Below are 19516 nucleotides of genomic sequence, written 5' to 3'. Positions count from 1 at the left end.
AGAAATACACTGTGCCTTGCTGTGAGGCGAAGCAAGGGGAGTCCGTGGAAAACATACAAGTGGCTCCTTCAGCGGTAGCGCTACTTAAGGATACCACGTGTGATTTTTATGTAACATAAAATAGCAAAAGTCAGCTAGATTCTCTTCCCTTTTGACATAAAATTATCATCCATGCAGAGTAAAATATTCTGTGTAGACCATTTATGTAACTTTAGAACCAGATTAAAGTGCTTCTAAAGGCTCCATGTTTTTTTTATCTTCATGCATTCTCTGCATGAAGGTAAAAAAACCTTCTATGCAGTGCCTCCCCCCCAATCCTTACCTGAGCCCCCTCCGATCCAGCGATAATCACAACAGCCTCTGCTGTCTGGGGACTCTTCCTCCACATTGTCAATCACAGCTAGGGAGCCAATGAGGAGAGAGGGGGAGTGGGGCCAAGCCGCAGCTCTATTATTATTATAGAAACATAGAGCAGGTGCTCGGGGAGGAGCATGCAGTGGTGCCCCCAGGCCAAGTGGCTTTCCCTGGGCACACTGCTTGAGGGGGAGGAGTGCCAGCTGGGACCCAAAAAAAAGAGTATCGGGGCTGCTCTGTGCAAAATCACTGCACAAAGCAGGCAAGTATAGATGTGTTTGTTTTTTTAAGAAAAAAAAAAGAAGCTTTAGTGTCACTAAGCTGGGTTTGCACAGACATGAATCAATATAGAATCCCCACTTTCACAGATTTGGGTTTTGCGAAAATTATACAGCTTGAAGGGGCGGTTGGAGGCAAACTACAAGGTTTTGCTGGTTGATACTCTAAGGGTTCATATACACTGCAGCTGATAAACTGACTTTCAGGAGCTTTTCTGCATATTTTTTAACAGCCCCTGAACTCTCCCTAGTGTTTTCCTATGTGCCCATGTACACATCGTTGTTTACAGTCGTTTACAGGCAGTTGAGTTTACAGTTGTTTTTTTGAACGCACCAAGGAGTAGATTTTATCAGCGTTTCAAATGCCAAATGCTTGTAAACGCGTAAACGTGGCTAACCACGTTTATAAGCGTTTGTTTATAATTGTTTTTTAACTGTTCCATATCCAGATGCTGTCCAGAACCTTTTTTCATCATCAGAAATGCATGCAAACGTTTTTCCATGTATTCAAATGGACCCGGTACACCAGAGCAGTCAGTTCCAGGTTTTGCGTGAAGGAAAAAATAGTAGAATGTGCCGCATTATGCTCATGATGGGATCCATAGTGAATACAACCAGAAAAGACAGGTCATCTCAACACATACTGCTCTCTCTGCTTCTGCTCTCTCTATTTCTCTCAAAATGTCTGAAATAGTTAATTTTTTACTGTTTTTCAATGCATTCTGGGCATTTTGGAAGGTCTCCTGAGGTTATCTTTAAAAAAGGCTTCTAAACGCAAAAGCGCATAAACACGGTATGCAAACGCGGATAAACAGACGTTTTTTAACCTACGTTTTCCAGCAGTCAGTTTCTATCGTTCAGAAGTGTTTTTCAAACGCCCCGTCTACATGGAGCCTTAAGGTATACTTTTTTATCAACTGTATGATAATGGCCATTTGAAATCCTTAAAAAGCTATACAAGATAAATTTGGTATTCCATCCTGCAGATTCTTTAATACCTTAAGCTACGCTATGCCTGTTCATGCCAGGATGGTGACTCTTAGACAGATTAGTACTCCACTTCTAGATCAACTGCTTAATGCTACTGATAAGATGGGCCTTATATCCTCTCTTTACAGGTGACTTTTGAATTGCTTCCAAAGTAACCTGAAGCTTCCTGGTAGAAGAGGCTGGACTACAGCTATCGCCTATATTAATGGAGAGATTTGGCAATCTATTGTAGATCAAGTACTCTTGGTACCCATCTTTCCAACCCAACGCTTGTCCAACTTTTTGTTATTCACCAAGCATATAGAACACCCCATCAATTACATAAATGTCACCGCAGAGAGAGCCCAACCTGTCCTAGATGTGGGGGATCTCCTGCTGTTCATTTACATATGTTCTGGAAATTCCCCAAATTAGTGCGCTGCTCGAATAGAATAATTACCACAATTATTCAAGCATTTCAAGTGACTCCACATAGTGATCCATTAACCTGTATATTAGGATTTCTAGATGAAGAATTATATACCCCCCTAGCCCGGACCACCATCTCTCGGGTATTGTTTTGGGCACATAAATGTGTCATGTTGAAATCCTTGCACTGTTACCTCCTACGTTCACGTGGCGAACACAGGTTAACCCTGCTTAAAGAAAGGCATATCTTGAAGCACCATGGTACTCCATCTAGGTTTAATATATTATGGGATCCCTGCTTACAAGTTCGAGGTTTAGTCCCTTTAGCTCTTGTATCCTTACTGATATTACAATGCTGCAGTGCCTTGAAAAATTATTCATACCCCTTGAAATTTTCCACATTTTCTCATGTTACAACCAAAAACGTAAATGTATTTTATTGGGATTTTATGTGATAGACCAACACAAAGTGGCACATAATTGTGAAGTGGAAAGAAAATGATAAATGGTTTTCAAACTTTTTTACAAATAGATATCTGAAAAGTGTGGCGTGCATTTGTATTCAGCCTTCTTTACTCTGATACCCCTAACTAAAATCTAATTGAACCAACTGCCTTCAGAAGTCACCTAATTAGTAAATAGAGTCCACCTGTGTGTAATCTCAGTATAAATACAGCTGTTTTGTGAAGCCTTCAGAGGTTTGTTAGAGAACATTAGTGAACAAACAGCATCATGAAGGCCAAGGAACACACCAGACAGGTCAGGGATAAAATTGTGGAGGCATTTAAAGCAGTGTTAGGTTTAAAAAATATCCCAAGCTTTGAGCATGTCACGGAGCACTGTTCAATCCATCATTCGAAAATGGAAAGAGTATCGCACAACTGCAAACCTACCAAGACGCTGGCTGTCCACCTAAACTTGGTAGGTTTACAGTTGTGCCATGCTCTTTCCATTTTTTTCACAGAACAGCTGTATTTATACTGAGATTAAATTACACACAGGTGGACTCTGTTTACTAATTAGATGACTTCTGAAGAAAATTGGTTCCACTAGATTTTAGTTAGGGGTATCAGAGTAAAGGAGGCTGAATACAAATGCACGCCAAACTTTTCAGATATTTATTTGTAAAAAACGTTGCCACTTTGTGAACACAGCCCTAATATCGCTAACTCTAGCCCTAAACCAAGACTAATCCTAATTGGGTAGTGCCACCCAGTCAGTACCGGGACAAGGTCATCCAGCGCTCAGGGCAAGGATTCAGAATTACCACCTTGCATCTATTATTTGCCCCCTTGCTTCCTTGTGCCCAGAACAGCTGCTCCTCCTGCCCACCCCTTGTCTTGGCCCTACACCCCCAGTTCACAAAGCTTCATTATTTTACAGCACAAGCACTTGTGCAGAACTGTGTGCAGCTACTAAAAGTAGGCACTAAGGATGCACCAATAGTGTTTTTGTACTGATACTTATGGCCAAGTATTCGCTACTCCTGAGTACCGATACCTTTGCAGTGCAATTTGAGCCCATACAAAATGAATGGGCTCAAATCAAACTGCAAATAATTGCATGGGACTTGAACAGGAATGCTGGGTGGGAGAGAGCCGTTGGAGGCTGGGGGGGAGAGAACCTTGAGAGAGGCAGTAGGAGCCCAAGCTGCAGCTTCTGATGTCCACAATGGGATGAACTGATGGAACCCTTCATGCAGGGAGGTTTCCTGCACTGCTCCTGTGTGATCTCAGGCTCAAAGTCACTATGAGAAACTTGGGTTCACACAGGAGCTGTGCGAGAACCACATGTGATTCGGACAGGAATCACACAGCATTCCTAATCAGATTGCATTAAATTTTTTGCAGTGCAATTTGAGCCCATTCGTTTTGTATGGTCTCAAATCACACTGCAAAGGTATCAATTTCGGTATCAGGAGCATTTGCATAAGTACTTGGTATTGGCACCTATGCTGATACCGGTATTGATATTGGTGTAACCCTAGTAGACACCATTTTACCAAATGCCACAGTTAACAAGAATTGCTATAGAAACACCTTTAATAAAAAGTCCCTGGGACACAAATCCTGAAAGTACATGCTGTTCAAAGTTAAAAACTTAGTTTTAGATTGCAGTCTTTTCACTTGCTGATAGTGTTGTCTTCTCTGACTACCAGTTGCTCACCCATGTGAGAATTCAGAAAAAGTATTTGCAGCCCACCCACTGTACGCTTTAGCTATGTGTCCTATAGGTTGACAAAGAAGATGAATAGTACAAAGGAACATGTGTGGATGAATAGCAGGGGTGCAGTAGATCACATACTATTAAAATAAAGGTAAATTGAGCGTACTTCTTGACTTCAGCACAGTTGCAGTGTTTTCTGAACAGCATTTTCTATTCATTAAAATGTCTCATATTATCTTGTTCCTTATGGTTTTAGAGTTCTGGCTCTAAAATATAAGTGGCATTTAACTTAAAGTGATTTTAAAGCTGAATTCCAAGAATTCTGCAACTTTGTAAAAAGTAAATGTGTTAAGTCCAACAAGGTGCCTGCCACCTCCAGGGCTCATCTGTATTATTTATATCTGACAGGTTTGCTGTGCTCCAGCAGCATAGCTTCTGAAGCTCCAATGCTGGACTCATCTGGTCTCAGCCCCTTCAAGTGTAGAGCTGATGCAGCTACTATGCCCGACGACCCTCCCCTCCTTCTGCCCAATCACGGAAGCCATTGTATTGTATGAACTCATTTGAAAAATACAAAGGCTTCCGTGAATGGGAAGCATAGGGGAGGGATAGGCATAGCTGCTCTCTGTGCTTCTCTCCTCTCTCACAGATTTGAGTGTGCAGTGTATCCTCTAGCAGTGCCATAAAACTGTTGGATATAAAACATAGAGATAAGGCCAATATGTGGCAGGCAGCTATTAGGACTTAATACATGGTGTGCCTGTACTTTTTAAAAAGTTGCTGAATTTGTGGAATTAAACTTTAAAGTACAGTGGCTAAATGGTTAGCATTTCCGCCTGGCAGTACTAGGGTCGGTGGTTCAAATCCCAACCACAGCACCACCTGCCTGGAGATTGCATGTTCATCCTGTGCCTGCGAGGGTTTCCTCTGGGTATTCCAGTTTTCTCCCACACTCCAAAGACATGCTGGGAGGTTAATTGGATCCTGTCTAAATTGGTCCTAGTACATGTATGTATGAATGTAAGTTAGGGACCTTAGATTGTACACTCCTTGAGGGTTAGGGACTGATCAGGGGCGGACTGACAACTCATGGGGCCCCCGGGCAATAGGGGATCATGAGGCCCCTGTGTCCTTGTCCAAACTCAAAAAAGCCTATGAAAAAAGTACCAGGGGCATCTCATGGGGCCCCCTACTGACCCCGGGTAAATTGACGGTGCTATATAAGTACCTGAAATAAGTAAAAAAAAATTTTCCTAAATGAACTTCAAGTAGCAGAATGTACATGCTCTTGCTGTTGAGCTTTCTTCTGATACTTCCTTAGGGAAAAGGGTAATTGCTAGTGTAGTAAGGTTGATGCTCTGGACTGGATTTCTAAAGTTAAACCAGGTAGGAAGAACAGTTTGGTTCCCCAAACAACTCTGCAACTCTGTGTCTCTTCATTACAGGCACTCCTAAAACAGTTCTGTTCATTGTTTCACCAAAGTAGGAACTCTAAGGCTAGATTCACACTTTCATCTTGAAGCAATGCAACAGAATGTTGGTCAGATCGACCCACTTAATAATTTTTTTTCTAAACCACATATACCTACTGGCAAAATGGACACAGATCCTTGTGCAAATGCCTGTGGCATTTCTAGTTTCCTATCAATCATTCACAATTCCTTGGACTGTCTGCACAGCATGGAACGGGTTTACATGCATGTTTATTTTGCAATCTTTGAGTCTACTTGTTCTACTAGAAGAAGAGAGTGTGGTATAGTCTAAGAGGTTAAATAAAAACTGTGGAAGTTGATATATGACAACAGATTGCCTTTAATAGGACATTGTCCTTAATTAAGACATTATCAACCTCTCAGCATGTGGGATACAACTGTATGTTTGATAATACATCGAATTTAGGTGGTTTATTAGAGTTCTGATGCACAAGCTCCACCCGACGCGTTTCATCACATATGACATCGTCTGGGGCATGGAAAATTCCTTTCTAAACAAAGGGCCAGTTTACTGTCGTACAGGCAATCTGGAGCCTGGACTATGGCCATTGTGAGGAGAAAATGCTGTTGCATCAGTGGGAATAAACAATGCTTCATCATTCATATGAGTGAGAGGAATAGTGCGAATTGTTAGTTAGAATAGCGCTCCATCTTTGGTGTCAGTGGGGGGAATGGTGCCTCATCGTTGCTGTTAGCAGGGGGAATAGTACCCACATTTTTGGTGTCAGTCGGAAGAATAGTGCCCCATTGTTGGTGTCAGTGGAAGGAATGGTGTCCCATCGTTGGTGTCTGTGGGAGGAACAGTGCCAATTGTTGATATCCGGGGAAGAAATTGTGCCTTGTCATTGGTGTCCATGGGAGGAATGGTGCCCCATTCTTGGTGTCAGTAGAAGGAATTGTGTCCCATCATTGGTGTCTGTTGGAGGAAGAGTGCCAATTATTGATATCAGTGGAATAAATCATGCCTTATCATTGGTGTCCATGGAAGGAATGGTGCCACATTGTTGGTGTCAGTGGAAGGAATTGTGTCCCATCATTGGTGTCTGTGGGAGGAAAGGTGCCAATTATTTATATCAGGGGAAGAAATTGTGCCTTATCATTGGTGTCCATGGAAGGAATGGTGCCCCATTGTCGGTGTCCGTGGTTAGAAATTGTGTCCCATCATTGGTGTCTGTGGGAGGAAGAGTGCCAATTGTTGATATTAGGGGGAAGAAATCGTGCCTTATCATTGGTGTCCATGGGAGGAATGGTGCCCCATTGTTGGTGTTAGTCTGAGAATAGTGTCTTGTTTTTGGGGAGCCAGATAAAGGCAGGCAAAGGGCCGCAGTTTGGAGACCACTCCTTTAAAGAATGCAGAGGTATTTGATGGGGTTATTACCAATCCATTCTGGAAATTAAATTGTAACACCTCATATGTATACCCTATATATATATATTTAGATAGATAGATAGATAGATAGATAGATAGATAGATAGATAGATAGATAGATAGATATAGAATGTTTATGTTGCAATCACATTGTTTTTTTTACAAAACTCTCTATCTTCAGCCTATGGGCATTTTTTGTCACTGCATAAAAACTGTTCCTCTACTGCATCCATTAGAGGTGGAGTACTTTCATGTTAAGGAGCTTTCATTTCTTTATCTTTGGATCTTACACTAGTTGTTGTGCCAGTCAGGGATTGTGCAAAGGAGCAAAGAAAGCTTTTCAGAAGTGAAAACACAAAAAAGGGTCAGTCACATAGACTATACAAAAGCTCCATCCTGTCATTTATATAAGAACTTCTCCTTAAAGAGCAACAAGTTTGTCTTTGCCACGGCACATCAATTTGAGCATACCTTATATTTTTATGAGAACAAAACAAAAAAAAATTAGCTGAAAACACATTGCAGAGATGCCAGATGCACTGTAGATACTACATATACCATGAATGAAGCACTAAGTGGATTCAGATTTGGATCAAGACACAGTGTGGCATAGAAGAAGTAGGTCAGTTGAGCACCTAGTTATTTTTGTCCTTCGTAATAATTTAAGTTTCCAAAATGTTATTAATGGCCCAATTTAGAGTGCCTGGCATAGGATAGGAAAGCGCACGTTATGATTGTAAATGATCTAACTAAACCCATAATACTAAACGCAACAAGATTATCCTAATATGTGACCAAACCTATTTAAATTCATGTAGCCCACTGATTAACACTTAACAGCAACTGAGAAAAACAATTTCAACAAAACCACTTCACCAAGAGAAATAGAATGTGATTGTAAAGGATATTTTTTTACATTTAAAAAACAAGATAGGTTATACTTACCTGCTCTGTGCAATGGTATTGCAAAGAGTGGTCTCTTACTGCTTCTCCTGGATTCCCCTGCCAGCAATGTCCACTTATTCTTCTTACAAGTGCCCCCTCAGCAAGCTGTGCACTGAGGGGGCACCTGTGCGGGCATGCCGCGCTGTGTATGTCTATGGATGCACATACAGGGCAAAACGAGAGTGTCTCTGCAAAGTTCCCCACCCCTAAAACCTTTATATTAATCACACCAGAGCTTTATGACTCCTCCATCCTCCTTTGCACCTGGCTACAATTCCTGGCACTGCTGGATATGGAAGAGCATGGGACCTCCTTCCTATGACAGTGCTTGACTATCGCTAGGCACAAGCACTGTCACACCACTTATGGGTGTCACCAGTCATTTTAGTGCCAGCTGTGGGAAAAGATGGATTGGTGAAGAAGTGATGGTGAAGTGAGTAGGGGGGGCCTTTGCAGAAACATTGGTAGACTTCTACAAAAACTGGAGCAGACAGAATCTGCAGCAAATGTCTATAGGAACCAATCAGCTTCTAGCATCAGCTTTTTCAGGTAAGCTTTCAAAATGAAAGGTAGGAGCTGATTGGTTGCCATGCATAGCTGCTCCAGTCTTAGTAAGTTCCCCTCACTGTCCCTTTGCACTGTATAGCCATGTCTCCACTGTGACACATTAATATTATGCAAAAAAGGCATCACTATATTTTTAACCACTTCCCGCCCAGCCTATAGTCAAATGCCGACCAGGCGAACCTCTTGTCCCTCCGGGAGGGCATCATATGAGACCCTTCCCGGATCGCGCTTTGCGCGTGCCAGCAGGGCCTTGCTGTGGCGAAATCTGTCACCGGCTGTGTACATCGGATATGGCCGATGACAGATCTGTGTACCGGCCCCATTGCCAGTACCATGTGACCTGCTGTGATCAATCACAACAGGTCAGATGACAGTTGTATACAATGAATGGCTTCCTTTCATGCCATCCATTGTATACAAGTGTGTCTAGCTGGGAATGGTCACAGTGATCACATGCACAGGCTGGCCCAATCACAGCTCATCTGTGTCATGTGATTAGTCATGGCCAATCACAGCTAATCACAACAAAAAAAGCTGAATGAATCGATTTCATTAAGTTAAATGCTTGCTTATAGCAAAGAAATTCTATGCTATAAGCAATCAAATAGTGTAAAAAAAAATACTGATCTCTTCCCCAAAGTAGTACTATGTTACTATGGTAACCTTATAATACTTTGGTCATAGTGTAATATGAAAAAAAACTTAAAAAAAGAGAAAAAATGTAATATAAAATAATTTAAAAAAAATAAAAAAAATATAAAAAAATTATCAAATTTTTTTTTTGTACTGTCACCAGTCAGTGTCCATGATCACCGCCACACCAGTTATATGTACTGCACTGGTGACAGTATGTAAAAAAAAATTGTGAAAATAATATTTTACATTTCTTAATTTTCCGAAAAATTATGACAAAAAAATTACAACTTCAAAAAACTCACCATGCCTCTTATGAAATACGTTGGACTGTCTACTTTGCAAAAATGGGTAATTTGGGGGATATATGTACTGTTCTGACATTTTTGGACCTCAAGAAATTAAATTGGCGGTCGGTACTTCAGGACTGATCAATTTTCAGATATATCCCATAGCTTGTGAACTCTATAACTTTCCTACAGACTAAATAATAAACACTAATTTGGGTTATTTTCACCAAAGAAATGTAGCAGAATACATCTTGGCCTAAATTTATGAAGAACAATTATTTATTTTTATAACAGAAGCAAAGAAGCGTTTTTTTTTAAATTTTCGGTCTTTTTTTTGCTAATTTAGCAAAAAATAAAAACCCCAGTGGTGATTAAATACCACCAAAAAAAAGCTCTTGTGTGAACAAAATGATAAAATTTTAGCTTGAGCACAGTGTTGTATGACTGCGCAATTGTCATTCAAAGTGTGAGAGCGCTGAAACCTGAAAATTGGCCTGGGAAGGAAGGTAGTAAAAGTGCCCTGTATGGAAGAGGTTAAAGTTTTACTAAACCAAGGACCCTGCATTCACTATATCCAACACAACAAACACTTTACTCCTGCGCTAGGAAAGGACTCAGTAGACCCAATAGGAATGTTCTGGAATTTTCTGGAATATGCACTGCATGCTGCCCTCAACAGACCGGGGTGGTCCGAATACACTGGATACAAATGGAGAGACAGAAAAAGGGCGCACCGACCTAGTGCATTATCGTTTAAAATAATTTATTAAAGAAACAAAAATAGGTATCATACTCACAATGGACATAATAACACAGGCATGTCAAACTGAACAAGGTGTATGATCCAAACAACATCTGAGTCCATACGATGGAACCCTGGATGACCAACTGGCTAACGCGTTTCGAGGACACAACCTCTTCCTCAGAGCCATTATTTACAGCACAAGCACTTGTGCAGAACTGTATGCAGCTTTAATAAATTATTTTAAACGATAATGCACTAGGTCAGTGCGCCCTTTTTCTGTTTCTCCATTTGGATTCACTATATCCGCTCTTACACAGTACACACAACATAAAAATTCAATTATGTTAGTAAATATAAACTGCTAAATACCATTTCATATCAGCAGTTAAAGCTATGTTGTGATTTCTATCAATGTCCAGCAGAGCACTGGTTAAAGCTTGTAGGAGAAGTTTTCATTCTCCCCTGATTGTCCTATGAGGCTGCAGGACCCCTGACCCTCTGTCTGGACAGTGCTGATTGGCCTTGTGCTGATCACATGCACTTTCCCAAGAAAAAAAAATTCTTTAGCACTACACACCAAACTAAGCATGTGTAGCTTGCTACCAAGGCTCTGTTCTATCAGCAGATGAATTGGAGACTATAGAAGAAGGGGAGGATCACAGAAGACAGGATCAAACATCCTTTTTACACAATGCAGAGGATTAACCCCTTAGGTTCCACAGTGAGTATAAAAAGCATGCTTTACTGCAAATACAGTCTGATTTTACTGTTGTAGGTTTAGTAACACTTTAAGTCATATTATATCCATCAGAGGCAGCTGTAATGCTTCCCTCCTAAGGAATTTAAAGCCCCCAACACCAGCTACCCAGCAAATGGATTCTCTCCCATCTAATAGCACCAGAGTTCAAGAAACCTTTCTCTGCTATGGGTGTCAGACATGCAATAAAGTAAAATGGAGGTACAAGAAAGATGTTTATAGGTGCTTTTAGGGAAAAATTAGTTTTCGATGCATTTGTCATGCTTTTATCATGCATTAGCATTGCATTTCTATTGACTTGTATAGGAGAATAAAAGCAATTCATACACAGCAGGATGAAGCATGGAAGAACATAATTTGTTTACAAAAACGCAATACAAGGCGATGCGTTTAAAATTCAAACACTGCTCTTTAGTTTATTCAAAATTCTTTACAAAGGTATATCAATAACGAAAAATCAGCATAAAAAAAATGGTATGGTAAATGTGCACTAAATGCGGGTTTGCCGCAATGCGTTTTGGTGTGAACTAGCCCTAAAGGTCCTTTTCCCACAACGTGCTTTTACTTTCCTTTTTTCCAAGTGGTAACGCTCTGACTTGCTGGTGCTTTATCCCCTTCACTATCATTACAGGTTCACTTTAACCACTTGCCCTCCAGAGGATTTACCCCCCTCCCTGACCAGGCCATTTTTTGCGTTACGGCGCTGCGTTACTGTAACTGACAATTGCGCGGTCATGCAACAATGCATCCAAATGAAATGTATGTCATTTTTTTTCCTACAAATAGAGCTTTTTTTTCAGTGGTATTTGATCACCTGTGCATTTTTTATTTTTTGCGCTTTAAAAAACTATTAAAAAAAAGACCAACAATTTTGAGAAAAAACTATATTTTTGACTTTTTGCTATTAAACATATCCAGTAAACATTTTTTTAAAATCTAATTTCTTCATAAATTTAGGCCACACTGTGTTCTGCTACTTCTTTGCTAAAAAAAAAATCCCAATTAATTGGTTTATGTGAAAGGTATAGCGTTTTAAAATGGCGTTATATATACTGGAATTTTTACTAGTAATGGCGGCGATCAGTGACCTATAGCAGGATTGCAGCGGACATTCTGACACTGGGGGAACTGACTTGGTGTCACTGACATCCCCAGTGACACCAATACAGTGATCAGTGCCAATAAAAACCACTGGGCAGGAAGGGGTTAACATGTGGGGGTGATCAAAGGGTTAACTATGTCCTGTGTCTGTGCCTGTGTCTGTGCTTTCAACTGTAAGCACACTATGCAGAGCCATACAAAGCAGTGTGCTGAAACTGACAGGCAGGGCTGCTTTTAAAAACTACGGGGCCCCATACAGCAACTTGACAGGGCAATTCCCCCCCTCCCCCAAGAAACAAGAAAACAACACAGTTTTACATTTTTTCCAGTTATGAATGAACACAGTAAGTGATCGGTACCAATCACTCATTACTTTCATTGAGGAAAGGAAAGGGCTGGTAAATGTGACATTTACTGGAACGTTCCCTCACTCTCCATCCTGAAGGATCCTAAAGTGTGGTTGCAGCTGCCAGTGGAAAGAAGAGGAGGGAAGTTGACAGCACTGTGGAGGTTGGGGCACGCTGGAGGTCCTGGGCAGCAGGAGGAAATGTATTAGTATAGGGAGGGTGATGGGTGCAGAGGGGGGCAAGTACTGGAACTGAGCCCTTGTAAGGCTTTCTCTGCAGCCAGCGGGAGACAGAGGAGAAGAAGCCAGCCCTCCAGCTGCTGCTGAGAATGCCATACTGGAGATTGATTCCAGTAATTGCCTCCCACCATGCCAATCAACCTCCCTATCCACATCTGATTCACCAAGCTACCTGGGCCCCCCTGCTGGCCTGAGCCCCATACAGGAGGACTGGTGGTACCCCCTTATCCACGGCCCTGCTGACAGGGCAGAGAACTGTATTGTTTACATACAGTTCCCTCCCCCCGTCGGTAATACCCGGTGATCACCGGGTCTCAGTGAGTAATCACCACCTGGGACCCAGTGATTGACAACCGAGGCAGCGAATAGCGGGACCGGTAGAGCGCGCGCGTTCCCTACCTGGAAATGCAAAATATATATATGTGATTTTGCGCACCCCTGCCGCCTTGTAGCAGTATTTCTGCTATAGGGCGGAGGAAAAGCGATTAACTGCAGCTACAAAATCTGTAAACTCATCTCCTAAGTTCTTATGACATAGAATTCTCCAACAAATTCTATCCCAGGATGTGTTGTAAAGCAAATGTTTTCACAGCGAAATTGTATGTAACAACCACTAAGTGCTAAAATGGGCATTGCTTGGATTAGGTGCTGATTTGCTGTCAAATGCCGCTAACTATTACTGACACGACTTGTACCGACATAAGTGCTGCGTTCTCATGCTTTTAACACTGTTGTGTATAGTGTGGGTAGGGTTACAGTATTCTGTATGTACATATGTAATACCATTAGTACAGACAGCAGAGCATGAAAACTCAGGGGGATTTGGATGTATCTCTGCAGCATGCCCAGAGTAATCGTGTTAATGGTTTGATGCTCCAGAGATTCCTTCGCAACCCAGTGCTATGCAAAGGCCTGTTCTGTAAGGTAAGACAGTGACCCTATGAAATAGTCATTCTAAGTGATCACAATGCAACGCAGACTTTTATCATGTCAGTAAAATGAAAACATTCAGATATATTTTAGTACACACAAACGAATGACAATTATAATAGGCCATAAGAGAGAAGGACTTGGATATGCAGCACTTCACGAATCGAATGAACAATTTTGGTGACTCAGTAAGACCCCTTTCACACGAGTGGACCGATTGGGTCCACCTGTCCGTTATTCTGGTGGACCCGATCGGTCCATCCAAAGACTTCTATGGACTGGTGGACAATAGTCCGCTGACACCCTCCAGTGTAGCAGCACCCAAATATTGTAGAGTTTCCCTTAAGTTTTAACATTTCTAATAGCATCTGTTTGAAAAGCAAGGTCATCAGCTCACTTCCCTTCTCCCTTATTTCCTGTGAAATAATGTGTTCTAGTCTGTAGCTGGCACCCTTATTTTCAGCTGAAGATAATTTATCTAGCAAGGCCATATTCTGCACTGTTTAGAAAGTCTTTTAAATGTACAGAAAGTGAAAGAGGAAATATATGCATTGTGACGTAATTGGTGATATGTATACTCTGTAAGATGCTTTTTCAAGGCACTTAGCTTTGCAGACATTAGTCTGGCTAGGTTACCAGCTGGTTAATAAAGCTTGTTTTCCTCAAGTTCATGTCTGGAGTTTTACCTGGAATTCTCAAAGTTGCCATTACATCGGCATCCGATCTGATCCTGTATGCCAAAAACAGACGGATGGGGATCCTTTCCCCATCCGTCCAGCGAATCAGATCAGATTACAATCGGGTGGAAATGGACAGGCGGTCCGTTTTCATTTGACCGTCCCATTGAAATCAATAGGCAGAGTCTGTGTCTGTGACAGAGACCTGTCATCTGCCTGCTCAGTGGGGAACAGTGGAGAGATCCCCCCCGCTGAGCAAGCAGATCATGCTGACGAATCTGTCCCATCTGAAAGCGGCCTAAGTATGCAGATTACCTGCAGACTGTAAAAAAATAAAAACTTCCTTAGGCATTGTTCATACGGGTGGCCATATGGTGGTATAAACATTCAGCTGAGCTGCAGTTTTATACCTCCTGCACTCTGGACATTTTAACGCTGCTGTTAGCTACATAGTTACATAGTTACTCCCCTGAGGGAGTCTATTCCACATTTTCACAGCTCTTACTGTGAAGAAACCTTTCCAATTTGGAGATTAAATTTCTTTTCCTCCAGACGTAAAGAGTGCCCCCTTGTCCTCTGTGATGACCTCAGGGTGAATAGCTCTACACCGAGTTCACTATATGAACCACTGATGTATTTATACATGTTGATCATATCCCCCCTTAATCTCCTCTTCCCGAGAGAGAATAAATTCAGTTCCTTTCCTCTTTCCTCATAGCTGAGCTCCTTCATGCCTCTTATCAGTTTGCTTGCCTTTCTCTGCACTTTCTCCAGTTCCCCAATGTTCTTTTTGTGAATTGGTGCCCAAAACTGAACTGCATATTTCAGATGAGGTCTTACTAATGATTTGTACAGGGGAAATATGATATCTCTCTCTGGAGTCTATACCTCTATTAATACAAGAGAGAATTTTGCTCGCTTTAGAAGCCACAGCTTGGCATTGCATGCCATTATTAAGCTTGTGATCTACCAGAACTCCCAGATCCTTCTCCACCATTGATTCCCCCAATTGTATCCCCCCCCCAGCATGTATGATGCATGCATATTCTTAGCCCCCTAGTGCATAACTTTACATTTATCAACATTAAACCTCATTTGCCACATAGTTGCCCAATTAAACAGTGCATTGAGGTCGGCTTGTAAATTGAAGACATCCTGTAAGGACATTATTCCACTGCACAGCTTGGTGTCATCTGCAAAGACTGAAATTGTATTTTTAATCCCAGACCCTATATCATTTATTAATATATTAAAGTAAGGGTCCCAACACTAAGCCTTGGGGTACACCACTGACAACCCTAGACCATTCAGAGTATGAATCATTACAGCAGAGACTAGTGCTTTCCACCATTTGGTACTTCCTTGGTTGCTCTGGGCCACTGTATGAGAAAGAGGGTGATGATAGAATATTTATATGCAGTAGATAAGTAGAGCTAATCCTCATAAAATAAAAAGTGGTTAGGCCAGCCATATATGGTTCCATTCTCTGCCAGTTCAGCAGGGAACCATCTATGGGCAGGCTGATTGTACCCAAATCAATTTTTGTACAATTTGGGTACAAGCAGTATGTCAGATTTTACATAAGATTATTGCTACCAGCTATTATAGCCGCTAGCTATGCACTGTGTTTTCCCGGCAGGGACATCTCCCCCTGACTCCTAACCAGGAGAATGCAGGTGAAACTCGAAAAATTAGAATATCGGCCAAAAGTTCATTTATTTCAGTAATGCAACTTAAAATGTGAAACTAATATATGAGATAGACTCATTACATGCAAAGCAAGATAGTTCAAGCCGTGATTTGTCATACTTGTGATGATTATGGCTTACAGCTCATGAAAACCCCAAATCCACAATCTCAGAAAATTAGAATATTATATGCAATCAATAAAACAAGGATTGTACATAGAACAATATCGGACCTCTGAAAAGTATAAGCATGCATATGTACACAGTACTTGGTTTGGGCCCCTTTTGCAGCAATTACTGACTCAATGCGGCGTGGCATGGAAGCTATCAGCCTGTGGCACTGCTGAGGTGTTATGGAAGACCAGGATGCTTCAATAGTGGCCTTCAGCTCTTCTGCATTGTTCGGTCTCATGTCTCTCATCTTTCTCTTGGCAATGCCCCATAGATTCTCTATGGGGTTCAGGTCAGGCGAGTTTGCTGGCTAATCACGCACAGTAATCCCACGGTCATTGAACCAGGTTTTGGTCCTTTTGGCAGTGTGGGCAGGTGCCAAGTCCTGCTGGAAAATGAAGTCAGCATCCCCATAAAGCTCGTCTGCAGAAGGAAGCATGAAGTGCTCCAAAATCTCCTGGTAGACGGCTGCGTTGACTCTGGACTTAATGAAGCACAGTGGACCAACACCAGCAGATGACATGGCTCCCCAAATCAACACAGACTGTGGAAATTTCACACTGGACTTCAAGCATCTTGCAGTGTGTACCTCTCCATTCTTCCTCCATACTCTGGGTCCTTGGTTTCCAAATGAGATGCAAAAGTTGCTCTCCTCAGAAAAGAGGACTTTGGACCACTGAGCAACAGACCAGGTCTGTTTTTCTTTAGCCAAGGTAAGACGCTTCTGATGTTGTTTGTTATTCAGGAGCGGCTTAACAAGAGGAATATGACATTTGAATCCATGTCCAGGATCCGTCTCTGTGTGGTGGCTCTTGATGCACTGACTCCAGCCTCAGTCCACTCCTTGTGAAAGCCCCCAACACTTTTGAATGGCCTTTTCCTGACAATCCTCTCCAGGCTGCGTTCATCCCTGCTGCTTGTGCACCTTTTTATTCCACACTTTTTCCTTCCACATAACTTTCTATTAATGTGCTTTAATACGGCACTTTGGGAACATCCAACTTCTTTTGCAATTGCCTGTTGAGGCTTTCCCTCCTTATGGAGGGTGTCAATGATGGTTTTCTGCACAACTGTCAGGTCAGCAGTCTTTCCCATGATTGTGATTCCTACTGAAGCAGACTGAGAGACCATTTAAAGGCTCAGGAACCCTTTGCAGGTGTTATGGCTTAATTAGCTGATTAGAGTGGGACACTTTGAGCCGAGAATATTGCACCTTTTCACAATATTCTAATATTCTGAGATTGTGGATTTGGAGTTTTCATGAGCTGTAAGCCATAATCATCACAATTATGACAAATCACCGCTTGAACTATCTTGCTTTGCATGTAATGAGTCTATCTCATATATTAGTTTCACCTTTTATGTTGCATTACTGAAATAAATGAACTTTTGCACGATATTCAGATTTTTTGAGTTTCACCTGTACATTAGCTCTACAGGAGGGATTCCCCCATCAACACTGACTGTGTTGATGGGGGAATTGACTGATTTGCTTTCCTGCAACCCATGCTTGCAGGTAAGAAAATCACATCATGTATGTCCTGCCTTATTGATAGCGAGACAGAAGAAAGTGAAAAGAGGAATAACTGTAATTTGAGAAATGTGATACTGTACATGCTGAAGACTGAGAGAAAATGGCGTCAGCAAGGGAATTTATTGAGAGTAAGAGAGCTGAGAGAGAAATGAAAATTGTGTTGATGCCACTTAGCAAGATTAAAGAAAACTATGTATAAGTGCAGTTCATAAAGTGTGCGAAGAGAGAGTGCTAAACATGATTGCAAGGTTACATCTGTAATAGAGAGAGTAACAAAGAACCACTCACAGAGCAACATCAACCATTTCCAAGGAAGACTGCAAAGATTGTTGGAGTTACAGGTTTAATCAAATGGTTGTATTGTTTATAAACATTATTAAAACATATGCAAAACAAAACAAATTCCACTAAATTGTTCGAGATTCTGGAAAAAACATTCCATAAAAACAAAAAACAGCAATTTAAGTATAATCCAAAGTATTATTCCCAAACTCAAAGGCTTTGTTACAGCTTGCCATACCAAGGCATTCTGTATTTACTGCAACCAGATGAAGGAAGAAAAAGTATCTGGCTGTACACTTTGTCGACTACCATCCACAAAATGGCTACGCTCCATTCATTAAATTGGCTCTATATAAGATAGGTTGTTGGCAGTGCTTTGGTTCCTTTGTAAGAAGTCACAGGAAGTGACAAAACACGTCAAGGGGAGCTTAGTGACGTCATCACGCTACCAGGAAGGAGCAGGCCGAATACAAACTAATGGTGATGCTATACCCTCACCCTTAAGGACGACATGTACCTGTAAATACCTAAAGCTGTTTTTAAGGTGCTGCACTACTGTGGATTAGTGCATCAATATTGTGAGTGCATTTTAGAGTTATTTATTAATTGTTTTTTGAGTTTTCGAGTTTTAAGAGGTAAAATACTATGTGCAGTTATCTATTCCTTTTGAGTGGTTTTGGATGGTGACATCCCTGGCTGATCCCCTAATAAGTAACCACATTTGAAGAGGCATCTTGAGGAAGGAAGTGATATGTGGGTGGCATATGAGTTCTCTTAAAGGGGAAAATATGCAGGTCCTATTACAGGTCTAGGTGTTAAGGAGAGCACAGAGAGTGTTTGGTGGTGGGATCCACTGAAGAGTGATCACATTGGTAAATAATTGACCAAGATATATTTAGGATATATAAGTTGCACATTGGACTTATAACATTATAGTGGTGGTGGAACCCCTTTACTTGCACAGTGAGTATATGTTGATATGGTGATTAGATTTAGACATACTATTAATTTTTGTGATTAAGGATTGCACAGAGGGTTTATTTCATTCGTATTCACTACCTTGGTTTGAATTCTCCCCTTTTAAAAATACGCCTTGCCAAGGAACATGGCAACTAATACTCCCATGGTAAATTCTGTCAATCTTATTGGCAAACAGCTCCCTACACTACCTCTATGTACATCCTATGTACAAAAACTACACTTCTCTTCAGGGATTGGAACTGGATAGACTGATGCTCTTTATCTTTCTATGCCATACCTATGCATCAATTTGTTTTAAATATGGAAGAAAAATATATTTGAAATATGTTTTAAAAATATTCTTCCAAATATATTGACATATATTTGAAATACTACAATTTTGGCCATGTTCAATATATTTCAAAATATATTTCAATACATATACAGGTGAAACTCAAAAAATTTGAATATCGTGCAAAAGTTCATTTATTTCAGTAATGCAACTTAAAAGGTGAAACTAATATATGAGATAGACTCATTACATGCAAAGCAAGACAGTTCAAGCAGTGATTTGTCATAATTGTGATGATTA

The 19516-nt window shown here is 41.1% G+C and overlaps 1 protein-coding gene and 1 long non-coding RNA gene across 4 annotated transcripts in view; both read right to left on the bottom strand.

Moving 5' to 3' along the window:
- MACROD1 (mono-ADP ribosylhydrolase 1) overlaps nt 1–19516 on the bottom strand; it is a 1131067-nt gene that overhangs the window by 754814 nt on the left and 356737 nt on the right. The gene's annotated exons all lie outside the window — the stretch shown is intronic.
- The window catches only part of LOC149446162 (uncharacterized), a 52529-nt gene continuing 39015 nt past the window's right edge, over nt 6003–19516 (bottom strand). The window contains exon 2 of the long non-coding RNA XR_016306235.1: nt 6003–6605. This is a non-coding gene — a long non-coding RNA (uncharacterized LOC149446162). The remainder of the gene's footprint in view (nt 6606–19516) is intronic.

The sequence above is a fragment of the Staurois parvus genome, unplaced genomic scaffold (assembly GCF_062004578.1).
Source record: "Staurois parvus isolate SC_StPar_1 unplaced genomic scaffold, SC_StPar_1.0 ptg000694l, whole genome shotgun sequence".
Classification (NCBI taxonomy): domain Eukaryota; kingdom Metazoa; phylum Chordata; class Amphibia; order Anura; family Ranidae; genus Staurois; species Staurois parvus.
Note: the sequence above shows the minus strand (reverse complement) of the source record. Positions and strands in the feature narration are given on the sequence as shown.